General features: G+C 29.5%; 2 long non-coding RNA genes across 4 annotated transcripts; one reads left to right on the top strand and one right to left on the bottom strand.

Moving 5' to 3' along the window:
- Positions 1–5,179: 5,179 nt before the first annotated feature.
- Positions 5,180–8,608, bottom strand: LOC146911482 (uncharacterized). 3 transcript variants are annotated; one of them, XR_015018368.1, is made up of 3 exons: positions 8,379–8,608; positions 5,850–5,965; positions 5,180–5,474 (listed from the first exon to the last, which is right to left on the bottom strand). It is a non-coding gene; the product is annotated as an uncharacterized LOC146911482 (long non-coding RNA). The 3 variants fall into 3 exon arrangements; XR_015018369.1 differs by having other exon boundaries at positions 8,374–8,573; XR_015018367.1 differs by lacking the exon at positions 8,379–8,608 and having other exon boundaries at positions 5,850–5,974.
- On the top strand, positions 5,959–6,624 carry LOC146911483 (uncharacterized). Its single transcript, XR_015018370.1, has 2 exons — positions 5,959–6,093; positions 6,456–6,624. It is a non-coding gene; the product is annotated as an uncharacterized LOC146911483 (long non-coding RNA).
- Positions 8,609–13,933: the final 5,325 nt, after the last annotated feature.

Below are 13,933 nucleotides of genomic sequence, written 5' to 3'. Positions count from 1 at the left end.
TTAATGTATTTTATTCATAATCAAAGAGTGCACAGTGGGTGGTACATCATAGAAAATACGGAGACCAGTGTGGGATAAAGATGCTCTAGTCAATAGATGAATTACATGTTTATCACTTAAATTTTCTTATAAAAAAAAACACAAATTCATTCAAAATACTTGATAAACCACGGAAAATCAATTTCTATTGATGTTTTATTCATTCAAATTGATAAAGTTCATTAATACAATACATATTTGCTATAAAAAAAAAATGTCTTGCTTACAAGTGCAAATTAAATTATATTTTATATAAGCACTTATCATATAAAATGTTTATGATATAACGTACAAATTAAATTAGTTATCCAAATAGAATGATTCAACCCACTTGCAAAAATGTTGAGGTGGTCATACTTATTTTTGTGTCACCTAATGCAAATTTGTTTTTAAAGAGTAAAGTGACAGTTGGAAAAAGTATTTATTTTTTTGGTGTGAACCCTCCATTTTTTAGAAATAGAGTTTTAATAATTCGTAGTTCGATCAAGAGTTAAGTAAGGTTTAGCAAAAAATTGTTCTATCTATAAATCGAACTCATGAAATCTTGAACAATTCATCATGTGTTAGCTTATTAATCACTTGAGCTTCATTGTTTGGTTAGTTGAATGGCATAGTTAAGCTAAGTTATTCTTCATACATTTGTGCAACAATTATCACATGTAGCCGCCTCTTTCTCAATGTTCTTTTTCGTCCTCTTTTCGTCTTACTCAATATCACCTAAGTATTTTCTGCATATAGGACCCATAAGTGGTACAATCAAAATATTGGATTGATACTCGTGCACTTGGAACATGCATTTGTTTGTTAGACCAAGTAAACCATCGTACAATTTGAGTAGACCTTGATGAGACCTGTTTTCCTTTTAAGAACACATGTTTTGGCACAATCACGATTCAAATATAAATTATTTAAACAATCCACGAGGGTTTACTCCACAAGACTTGGTATCTATTAAGTGTATATGATATGATTAGGATGTGTTTGTTTCAAATTTATTCTTTGGAATAACATTCTTTGAAATATAAAATGTGAATTTTATTCAAAAGTATTTAGCAAAAAAGATGTTTGGTCAAAATTATAATATTCATAGGACCTTGAAAATAGAAATTATAATAGGCAGTTTACACATGAAATTATTCTTATTTTCATGGGAATTTTATTCTCACCTTTTTCTTTGAATTTTTTTCTATTCCTAAGAACATTTTATACCTGAGAATAAAATTCAGTAAACTTGTAACAAACATAGACATATATATTTCTATCATTTTATTTCCAATAATCTACAAATAAAATTTGAAACAAATGCACTCATAATGACATTGAATGTCTCAAATAAACATTTCATTTATCTACAGGTCTTACAAATATTTAATATTAAAAAATCAAATGTAATGATATAGAGTTATTAACTATTACTCCAAACTACTCTATCTACTTTTTTGTTTGTGTATCTATATATATATATATATATATATATATATATATATATATATATATATATATATATATATATATATATATATATATATATATGGGGAATGCTAATACACACCCACCTTAATTTTAGAAGGTGTGCATTAGCATCCTACACCTATGTGCTTTTGACAAAAATATCCCTTTCCTCTTTTTTAATTGTCATTAAATAGATGTCTTTTTATGTAATTTTCCACCACATTAATAGTTTCTCTCTCTCTCAAAAATCCTTCCACACGCCCACTCCTTGATTGCAGTAACGCGCCGGATTGTGCTGTCAAAGAATTCCACGCCGCCGTATTCCATTTGAGAGCAGTGGTGAAACAGAAAGATCGGAACTGCATGTAGGCGGAACGGCGCTCTTCCAACGCTTATTGAGGATGTGCTGAGAGTCGACCATGTGGTTTTGATCCAAGACTATGTAGATCTGTTTTTTGGTCATGGTTGAATTACATTTGATTTCGGATTGTTTCAATTGCTTACTGTCAGTTTCCATGGCTTCTCCATCTTCTGCTCTAACAAACAAAGCACGTGAACTCATGAAGTTTTTTTTTTTTTTACGTGGTGAAAGTTTTTTTTCAGAGAGAGAAAATATGTTTGTTGTAGGAAATTACTTAAAAGGACATCTATTTAATGACAATTAAAAAAGGGGAAAGGGATATTTTTGTCAAAAGCACATACGTGTAGGATGCCAATGCACACCTTCTAAAATTAAGGTGGGTGTGTATTAGCATTCCCATATATATATATATATATATATATATATATATATGGGTTATGATAGAAGACACCTTTTGTGAAGGTGTCTTTTATCAAGTTACTCTATGAGCTTTTGCGAAAAGACACCAACTTACTTTTATGAAGGTGTCTTTTAGCAAAGTTATAACTAAAAAGTGAAAATCACACCTTAAGGTGTTGCTTGATAAAAGACACCACCAAAGGGTGTCTTGTAACATAACCCTATATATATATATATATATATATCATCTATCATTTCAGGATGAGAAATGATAAGTTGACAACCAAAAAGTTGTCCCACACCATATTTTTATACTGTTTTGAGTACAAATTTAATTTTTTAATATTCCTTTCCATCTTGAAATCTGTGCATGCTTGGAATTGCTTGGTGGGATATATACGGTGTAAGCAAGGTTGTAGATTTTTGCATGTCAACATATCATTGCCCTTTCAGGATAGATGAAAAATGTAATGATAAATGAAATTTAGTTTAAAAATAAATGAAAACGGTGAATATTAAATTTTCATGTGAAATAGTAAACGTTTGTCTAACACACTTTTGTTATGAGTGAATACGTTCGTCCTTGAATTTTGATCAATCAATCAAATTCATCCCTAATTAATCAAAGTAGCTTAACAGTCCCCAATGTTATAATTAATGTTCTATCAATTTAACCCCTCTATCAAGTAGGGTCGTTACTCGTTAGCAGTGATGTCATGTGACGTTAACATGTGATGTGGACCTCGTCTAAACTCCCACATAAGGAAAGACTTTTTTTTTATCAAAATATCTTGGCTTCAAATGTTTTTTTTTACTGTTCATGACTATTGGTTGGTTTTCAACCTATATATCCCCTTCTTCCCCAATTACTATAATTCTAACAACCTAATTTTTCAATCTCCCACGTTAACAATCTTATATCTATAATTTTTATTCTCTAAAAGTTGTTCAAGCTCAAAATGAGAACATGGGTGGTGGTTATGTGTTCGAACACAGTAGAGTTTCATCTTCAACCTCCATATTTAATGGTGAATGTAGAATGTTTGATTGTTGGTGTCCTACAAGATAGTACATTGAAGAATTCAAGGCAATATGTATAATAGACAATGCTTCACTATAAATACACTCACACACTCAAAAGATTAATTATATTTATATTTGCATAGGAATATTCCATTTCCACTATTCTATATATGCACATAAGTACATAAAGTATCATAATGGAAAGTATATATTAATAACTAACTCATTTTTATTAAGAAATCAAGGTTGGATAAAAATTATTAAATTATTATATGTTATTTTAGAGACATCTCCTTTAATTAATATAAGAAAAAACTATGTTGTGGAAAATCTATTTATGCCCTTATCCTTTTTAATGTAAATCTCCCATATTGATGGGTAAATCTAGTCTATTATCCTACATTGAACAATTAGAACGTGGAAAATATATTTATGCCCTTAGCCTTTTTGATGTAAATCTCCCATATTTAGGGGTAAATCTGGTCTATTCTCCTACATTGAAAAATTGGATGACATCACTTATGGTCTGTTTGGTAGGCATGAAATAGGCAAGAGAGAAATAGAGTAGAGAGAATAAGGGGAGAAGTGTGCTCTTTCTCTCGTTTGGTGCAGAAGAGAAATTGCTGCGACAGATAAAAAACCTGTGGGTCCCAACGTTTTTTTCTTCTTCGCTCATCTGCGGAGAAAGAGGGAAGAGAAGCAATATTTGAATGTTATTCCCATTATACCCTTGTCTCCTACCTAGTTTTTTTTATCACATTCAAACCTCAGCTTTTTTATTTGTTGAACATCCATTGTATTTGTTGAACACATTCAAACTCAGCTGTTCCAATTCAAAGGTGTATTTGTATATATGGAGAAAGGTATTGCGATGAAGGTGATGTAATTGGCAATATTTAACTTTTACTTTATTTCAAAATATGAAAATCACAAACTGTATTTTACAAGAGGAACATGAGAAGATTATTTTTCTCTTTTTCCTTTGGACAAAAATATGAGAAGCTGGGTCTAAATTGTTTAGGAGGGTGTTTCAATTAATATGTAAATGCAGATGATGAAGTGGAACAACCGAATGGGTTGTTGTGTGGTGTGAGTTTTTTTTTTTTTTTTTGACACTGGTATGAGTTTTTTTTTGTGTGGTGAGTTACCAATTAATTGATAAAATCATAAATTAAATTAGAGACGAGTAATCTAAAATTTTTACTCGTGGGATTAGGAAAGGGAAAGTTTTTTTTTTTTTTTGAGAGGTAGGAAAGGAGAAGTCGTTGAGTTGGTCTAATAAAACTAATATTAAATTACTTAAATTAATTAATTAATAATAAAATAATGAGTTTAATATTTTATTATTTAATTAATAATAAAATAATGAATTTATTAAGTAATTTAATAATTTAAGTAATTTAATATTAATTAATAATAAAATATTAAATTACTCTATTTCTTTCATAATATTATATTAAATTACTTAAATTAATTAATTAATTTATTATTAATTAATTAATAATAAATTAATAATTAATAATTAATTAATTTAATAATTTAAGTAAATTAATAATAATTAATAATAAAATATTAATTTATTAAGTAATATAATAATCAGTTCAATTATTCCAATTATTTAAACTGCTCATAATTAGATCAAGTAATTGAATTAATTAAATCATTTTAATGTGAGATTTTTATCTCAAGGGTATTTTTGTATTTTTTGCTATAATCCACACTTCTCTCTTCTCTATTTCTTTCATATTTCTCTTATACCAAACAACCCATCAAATCTACTCTATTTCTCACCTTTTTCTCTCTTCTCATACTCTCTCTTACATACTTCTCTCTTCACAATTTCTCTTCTAAACCAAACACACCCTTAAAGATAACTAATGTCATGTACTAACTTGCCCATACCACTTTTTGTACTCTTTTCTATTTTATTCAATATATGTCAAAAATATCACACTTCTCAACACCAATAAAACATTTTCAATTTCAATCCTTCTGCAAAATTTTGGCTCTCAAATTTGAAATTCAATCCTTCATTCTTTCTTCACACTATTTATCCCTTTTTCAGTTTCTTTTTCTGTCTACATCTCTTCTATTTCTATCATTTTGCTCTTCATTTTCCTCCTCCCTTTGTAATCTTAAACTTTGATATCTCTAACTGATGATTGTTTTTTTATGCAGAAAACTTGAAAGATTTTCAACTCTGCAAAACCAAGAAGGAAATGGGTAAGTAAATGACAATAACACCATTTTTTTAGAAACACATGCATTCTTCATTATTCTCTTATTTTGTTCATATCTTCTTTAACATACTACGATGTTTTTCTTTCTTAGGTTCTTCAACTATATCATTATGAAAATTATACAAAACAATTTGAACAGAATCTAGAAGCAAAAAAGATGCAAGTAAACACTCCAACAACTGAATATAACATCTATAATTTCTTCTGTAAAATATATTATAATTTCTTTTGTAAGAAAGAAAATCCAGATCAAGAAGAAATAACCATTCTTTTATTCTTTTAGAAGATGATGAAGAAACATATATCCAAAAATATTTTCAAGAAGAAAATCTTACACTTCTCTCATACATTTTTTCTTCTTGTATGTTGTACCGAGCTGCATTTTATGTTCTTCATTTTGCAGGGGATTTGAAAGCTGCTCTCTTGTCTCCAGTCAACAATAGAGAATGTTCTGCCAAATAAAAATAAAATTTCTGTTAATTCAAGGCTCTCTTATTCTCTCATTTCTTTTAACTCCATTTTAATTTCTCTCACTGCAGAAAAAATAAGAACACGAGCAGGAAAAGGGAACATGGACAGGTAAAAGAATTTCTTTCCTCTTTACAAAGTTATCAAATGGTTCTTAGAATCATCATTTCTTTTATTTCTATCTTCATTTTTTATTTATTTGACAAACTACACTTTCATGTTCAAACTTATCAACATAACATCCAAGGCAAAATAAGAAAATGTGGCAATAGGAAAGATAATGAAGTGGGAATTTAATGAAAAAATAAATATTCAAAAAAATAAAATCTACATAAGTAATGGATCTTTGAAAAAGCACAGCAGAAAAAGATAAGTAACAAACATATTTCATACAAAACATCTCATTTGTATCTTTATTTTTATTTTTATTGCAAACATGGCCGAGGATCTAATATTTTATCAATGATTGACAGAAAAGGGAGGTGTTAGCAGATGATATATCAATGGAGAGAGGAAGTCTCCGAATTGAGATGAGCAATAAACTGGAAATTATAGATTTTTCTTTGCTGTTACAATCATAGAAGATTCCAGATCAAAGCTACACAAAAAAATGAACAAGAGAAAAGATTGATGAGCTGCTGATGTTCTGACTTTCTAGAGATGAATTATTAAGTTTTTTTTAGTATCAAAAAATTGGGTCCCCCTAATATGGTCCTTTTTTTTTAAGGTCCAGCCGTGAACCTCTTAATATGACTGGTTATAGAAGGTTCCCTATCACTTCTTAAAATAATACATTCTCCATAAAACATGTATCAAATTTTGTGGGTGAAGATTGCAATCGAATTGGCGGACAATGAAGGTGGGGGAGCGAGAAGGGAGTGAATGCAAAGGAGAATGAAACTCTCAAATTTCATTATGTCTCTGTAATTGATGTTTACAATTGCATTCTTTTGAAAGTTGAACTGATAGTTTGTTAATTATTAGCCTTTTAATAACGAAGTTTTGCATCTTGATGCCATCGCATAAAACAATTCCCACATTAAGTTCCTCAAAAAAAAAATAAAAAAAATTCCCACATTAAGTTACAACCATGACATAAAACGACCCATAGAAACCCCCCATTATCTTATGCTTCACATCTCTGTAACCCACCAGAACCACTACTCCACCACCACTTACAACCTCAACAAAAAGGGAATCGAGGACCCAAGTCCATGTTTACAGACAGATCTTGCGGAACTTTTTGTTATGATTGTGTGGTGAAGAGAGGAAAATGAAGAGTTTTTGTTAATGGAAGTTTGTGTTGCAGAGAAAGATCTGATTTGTTTTCTATAAGAAATTAAAATAAATAAAAAAATAAATAATAATCTAGACTTTCAGTTTCAGTTTGGGCTTTAATTTTTATTAGCAGAACAAGAAATAAAAATTAAAACCATATCTAACCCATAATCTTAATTAACTCACACAATAGAATTTGGTTGCGTTGTGTTTCTGAAGATGATAAAGAATGGCGCGGTGAAAGGAGTTGGGGGAATAGAGAAGAAAAACGTGGTGAAACTACCAAATCTACCTACTATAACCGGTCATATTAGGAGGACCATAAGTGAACCTTAAAATGAGAGGACCATATTAGGGGTACCCCAAAAAATTAAGATGAATTATTAAGTAGGATGAATTTTAGTATACATACTTTTCAAAAATGAGTTTTTTTTTTATAGATATTTTTAAACTAGAGTTAAAATCTAATTTTCATTTAAACCATAGAAACAAAATATTAACTACTATTTTCCTTCAAAAAAAAATATTAACTACTATTTACACGGTGGATGAACGAATTCAAGCTTTTGTTTAATTGAATAGTTGAGCTTTTGTTTGGAGGAAATGTTGGATGAACGAATGGAGAGAAAAAGCCATAGATATTGGTAACGCCTTTGGTTTGAGTATTAAGACATCTATGAAAGTAGAGTTAGGTGCCTTAGGTGCATAGATCTATGACAGCTTATTTCAACTATTGTAGTTCATTATTATTTTGAATTTTAAATATCAATTCTTTTTTAATTGTTCAACATTAAAAAAAAAAACTTCACATTAGCGTACTAAGCAAGCCCACATATTCTAAGAGGATTTTTTAGGGATTTTATTGCTAAATAAACAAAGAATATTAATGCTTAATCTCTCAATGGTATTATTTGCCCTCAACAAAGACTAAATTTCACACAAAAAATCAACAAAAATGTAGAGAAGCATGTAAGAATAGACAAATTTGAAAAGGAAAAAAAAACTCAAAAGAAAAGATAAAGAAAAATCAAACCACATATAACACACTTAGGGAAAAAAATAAGAAACTTAACCAAATCTAAAGATAAATACAAAAGAAGATGAATAAATTACTTAACCAAATCTCCAAAACGCGGATCTCCAACATAGAAATTATGGTTTGACAATCTATTAAGTGAGTAAGGTAAATCTTGATGACAGAAGAGCAATGGTTAAGATGGCGATGAAAAATAAAGGTAGAATTGTTGGCATGCAAAGCTACAATAGTGATGGTGGGAGAGAGAGAAGAGAGTTTCTGGTTTGTTGTGTTAAGGGAAGAGAGATAAAAAAATTATAAATGAAAATGAGTGTTTTGGAAGAAGCAAGAAGAGGGGAGTGGATCCTCTCCAGTGGAGATACCTCCAGTTTTCTACAGTGTTTAACTATCCACCTTTGATTATACTCTCTATCCTTTTTATTGTTACAAAAACACTCTCTCACCTATTTAATAGAGGGTTAATGGAGGGCTTAGATTACACATGAGAGAAAAAAACTGGAGACAATCTCCTCCCCAAGAAGAGAAGGAAAGAGGAATCTGTAAAAGTGAATCACGTGACAATTGAAAGAAAAGAGGAATGTGTGTGGCTACTAATTTTTACAAAAAAATAAAGGTTTAAATGTGTAATTAGTCCTTGCACTTTGACCATTTTTTGGTATTGGTCCCTGCACTTTTTTTTGTTTGGTTTAGGTCCCTGCACTTTGTAAAAAATTTGTTATTAGTCCCTCTGTTAGTTGACTGTTAAAAAAAAACCCCAAAACTAACTTAGTGCCACGTGGCCCAATCATTTTGTGCCATGTGGCACACTACAAGACAAAATTAAAATTATAAAATTATAAAAGGCATGTGAGTGAGATGAAACCCAAAATCCTTCTTCATCGTTCATTCTCCAAACCCAGAACCCAGCAACACTTAAGACCAGAAACAGCAACTCAAAAAATATTCCAGACCGCAAAGACACAACAACACAGATCTACCTTTGACCCACCCTCATGATCTTTTTCTCCAAAATTCACTATCTCATTCATCTATTACCAAATCCTTTTCTCTTCTATTCTTTGTTTTTAATTTGTCATCATCTGAGTTTTCATCGATGGGTTACTTTAAAGAAATAGAATTGCAAGGTAATGAAGTTAGAATCAAAACTAACACCCATTGATTTATCACCATTTTATCATTTAATTCAACCTGAAACAAAAACTCAATCATATTGTTAGCTGTAAAAAATACCATTAATGCTGAAAAACGACTTTGAAAAAAAGTCATTGAAGGACGCCAATGAAACCAACGCAGATAGTTTTGGTTGCTATTTAAAAAAAAAAATCAAAGGACGCCAATGAAAATGAAGATGGTCTGTACTGTTTACAAATGAAATTGGTTCACAACCATGTTAGGAAGAATTTTGTTTTTAAAGATGAACATGGCTTCTTAAATCGTTTTTCTTCAATTAAAATGAAAAAAAAATTGTGTTGATGATGATGGTTGGTGAGTTGACCTTGATGAAGATGCTGAGTTTGAATGGAAGATGATGAATGGTGTAGATGATCAATCACGTGTTCCTTCCTCTTCCTTTTCCATTTTCTTTTATTTTTTATTTTTTTAATTAAAGAAATACATACATTTGTTTTTTTAAAATTTTGTGTTGTAGTGTGCCACGTGGCACAAAATGATTGGGCCACGTGGCACTCCGTTAGTTTTGGGGTTTTTTTTTAACAGTCAACTAACAGAGGGACCAATAACAAATTTTTTACAAAGTGCATGGACCTAAACCAAACAAAAAAAAGTGTAGGGACCAATACCATAAAATGGTCAAAGTGCAAGGACTAATTACCCATTTAAACCAAAAATAAATAAGTCATTAACTCTTAAATTAATTTTTCATTTTCTATGCATGTGGGCCATCAATTTGGACTTCAAACAACAATTAAATTTAGTTAATTTTTTGAAAAGAATTAAATTTAGTTAAAAAGGAAAGTTGAGACATTACTCTATCGGACAAGTTAAAAAAGACAAACAAGTTTCAACCACACACTTAACTAGACGACATTAGGCATGCCAATTGAGAAAAAGTTGTTAACCCAAGGCAAAAGCATGCCAATTGATTAATAGTATCATTAATTCTAAACTAGACCATCGACCCGTGCTCCGCACGGGTCCTACCAACTAAAATATTTACGATTAAGTTATATCATAATAAAAAAAGAAATATGAAATATTCACATAATAAAAATGTATTACATTAATCATATCATCTTGACATTAATATTGTTTGAAAACCGTACATTTTACATTAGTTATCATACATTACGAAATATTATAAAAACGACATTTGAAGTGACATTAGTATTTTCATATTCATCATCGGTTATCATCAACCCATCTTTTTTTTTTACGTATTCAACTCATCTCTTAAAGTAACTCTTGTTAATATTCATTGCAAATAAAACAAACAAAAATTGACTCCTTTGAAACTTGATCCAAGCCTTACACCGATTCCATATTAAATGAGCCAACCTTCGTTAACATAACTTGGTTAATATAGCCGGTTAAAATTTCCCGTTTTAAATTACAAATAATAAATTTCCATTTATGACATCTTTGTGTTGTATTCCAATAGCAAAACATAATAACAATATTAGAAATTCTCTTCATAAAAGTTTGACACCATGATAAGAGAAAGTTGTACAACTTAACTTGCATCACAATAATAAGATAAGATAATAGTTAACAATATAAATCAATTGCTATGAAATTTGCAAGATAGAAGCTGACATGGTGAGCAAGAATGGAAGACCAAATATATTTGTGTTACTTAGACATTAAAAAACTATCACGGAAATAAAAAGAAAAATAAATTCATCTTAGCAATAAAACAAAAAGGTATTTTTTTTTAAACCTTATCTTTACAATTTATACAACTCTTATATCTTGTTTTGAATTCTTCTCCACTTCATTTACTTAGATATCTTTGAGTATATCAGAGACAACCCCTAGCTTATTAGCATCCTCAACAACACTCGAAAAATATCTTCATGATCACCCAAAAATGTATTCATGAAAGAAAAAAAAAATTAGTCAACAGAACCATGATAAGAATCTCTATGCTCTAATTCTCCATAAATAAAGCATAATGGGAATCTAAAAAAAAATCTACACTGCCTTATACATTTCAAAGCAATGTGTGAGTGAATGATGAGTGGAATTGTCTTAAGCTATTAAAAGTTCTTTCCAAAAACTCATCCTAATTTGTAAAGGCTAATTGCACACCTATTGATTCAGTTTACTAATATATATTCAAATAAAAATCCAACCATTAGAAAGAGAAAAAAATTAAAATAAAAAAACCAACCATGATATAGAAAGAGAAAAATCTTGTCAAAAAAAAAAAAGAGAAAAATATCGAGAACTATGATTATGCCTTTTTTTTTTTTTGAAAAAAATACTATGAACCTTAATGTTAGTAACAATTCTTTCAAATTTTGATTGATACCTACATATAGGGCTTAAGTTATTTTACTGTCTATGTTAAATATTTGCAACCTTTCAAAAAATTGTTTGCACGATGTTGACTTTTCAAGTGATTGATTGCTTTGGTACAATTAGTGTACATTGTTTAGTGTGAAAATAAATCGCATAAAATTTTCCATATCACTCTAAACTATGTTAATATAATCTATGTATATGAATCTTTAAAAAAAAATGCTTGAAAGGAAATTTTTAAGAGATACCAATTCTATACTATATATACTTGAGGATCGATCTTGGGTAATTTTTTTGCTGTAATATATGTCAACAATATAAATGGTTAAAATAGTAGTGTTGTTACATCAAAAAAAATAAAAAAAATAGCAGTGTTGTTTGTTTCAATCTAGTATTGCAAGCATAGCACTTCTGAAAATGCAGTTATCACATATATTTCTTATTGCATTTATGGCTGATTTGATTATCAAGCAAACAACAATTACAGTATTAACATGACAGCAAATAGGGTAATAATAGGAAGTCAACCATAGGATCAAGCGTGCAAAGTAAACATTTAACTTAGTTTAAATTTTGTATTTGCCAAACCGGTTTTTTGAGATTCACACTTCATTTTTATTCATTTACATGTATGGTTAAGAGAATTGATAGGGCTTAATTCTAATTAATTAGGTTGTATGCCACGCTTAATTTTTTATGTTGACTAATTAGCATTTCTTTTTTGGCAAGTTACACATTGATTTGTATTTAATACCAATGTAAATGCACCTATCTATTGTTATTTAGTAACTATAGGGGAGCCAATTCATTTATGGCTGATTCGAGTATCAAGCATAAGATTAGGGGGTGCGAAATAGCATTATCTGCTAGCTTAGTCATTATGCATGCGTGCCAGCATATAATGGAAGTACCAAATGCTCAAATATAAACCAAGAGACAACTCTTAACACGCAGTTATCAAGATATTGATCCATATCAACCTAAAAATCTGAATGTGTGGTCTAGAGTGCATACATATGTTGCTTGTGTTATATTTTAAATTAAATTGAAGGACCAATAAATACAGTTACGACCATAAACCGTAAATAAGATATCATCTAACGGATACACAATACATAAAATAGGTGAAGAAACTACAATAGTTTTGTAGTAGCAGTAAAAGAAACAAAAGGAAATAAGACGGAGAACAAAAGAAGCCACCCAAAAGAAAACAAACCAAACCCAACAATCCTAAAGGGCCAATCCAATTTGAAAAATCCAAAAATCAGAAATTGAAAAAGAAACAATTTCAAGACCTATTCAAACTTGAATGGTTATGTGTAGACATTATCTATGAACGAAATTTGACCTTTTCTTTAACCTATGAAAAGTTCCAAGAAACACTATAGCAACACTAAACTGAAAATGGTGTTATAAAAAAACTGAGATAAGCAACACTAAAATTGCTCATTGACAAAAAAACAAACCAAACCAAACCTTAATTTGTTATAGAAATCTAAAAACAACAATTCAAGAATGCATATCATTGTGAAATTGAAAGTGTGAACAAAATTCAGAAATCAAAAGCTCATGACACAACGTCGTAAATGTGAACATATAACATTCTTTCAAAAATCTTTTCTTAATGGACAACAAAAATCAATAGCAGCAACATAATCACTGAGATTTTACAGATAATTTTATAAACCCTAAAAACACAATGATATATTTTTATCATTCCTTATAAACATTAGAACTCAAAGGGAATTTCAAAAACAGATGAAAATCTAAAAGAAGGTGTTAAAGAAACAATTAGGTTAGCTGATATAGAATGTAACAAAAAAAAAATTGAAAATCCATAAACACTAAGCGAAAATGGAAAAGCATCATAGAATTTCAATTAGGAAAAAAATTGTGAAATATAAAAAAATATCAAAACTCTATGTCAAACTATTAGAATCGGAAGGTCCGCATATGAAGGTTCCAGATTATAACCATCTCTTGTCATCTGAATACATACCAAAATTGAACAAATTAATGGAAAAAATCGAAGAAAATTAAAAAGAAACAGCAGAAAAATAAGACAATTCTTCTTACAATTTGATAACCTAAATCAGAAATAAGGAAATATATATTTGAGATGAAGAAACCAATTAATGATATTATAAGTTACATGTA

The sequence above is a fragment of the Medicago sativa genome, chromosome 7 (assembly GCF_051527215.1).
Source record: "Medicago sativa cultivar Bolivia chromosome 7, Bolivia_mono, whole genome shotgun sequence".
NCBI classification, from domain to species: Eukaryota; Viridiplantae; Streptophyta; class Magnoliopsida; order Fabales; family Fabaceae; genus Medicago; species Medicago sativa.
The sequence above is the reverse complement of the archived record's forward strand: the minus strand, read 5'-3'. Positions and strand labels throughout refer to the sequence as shown.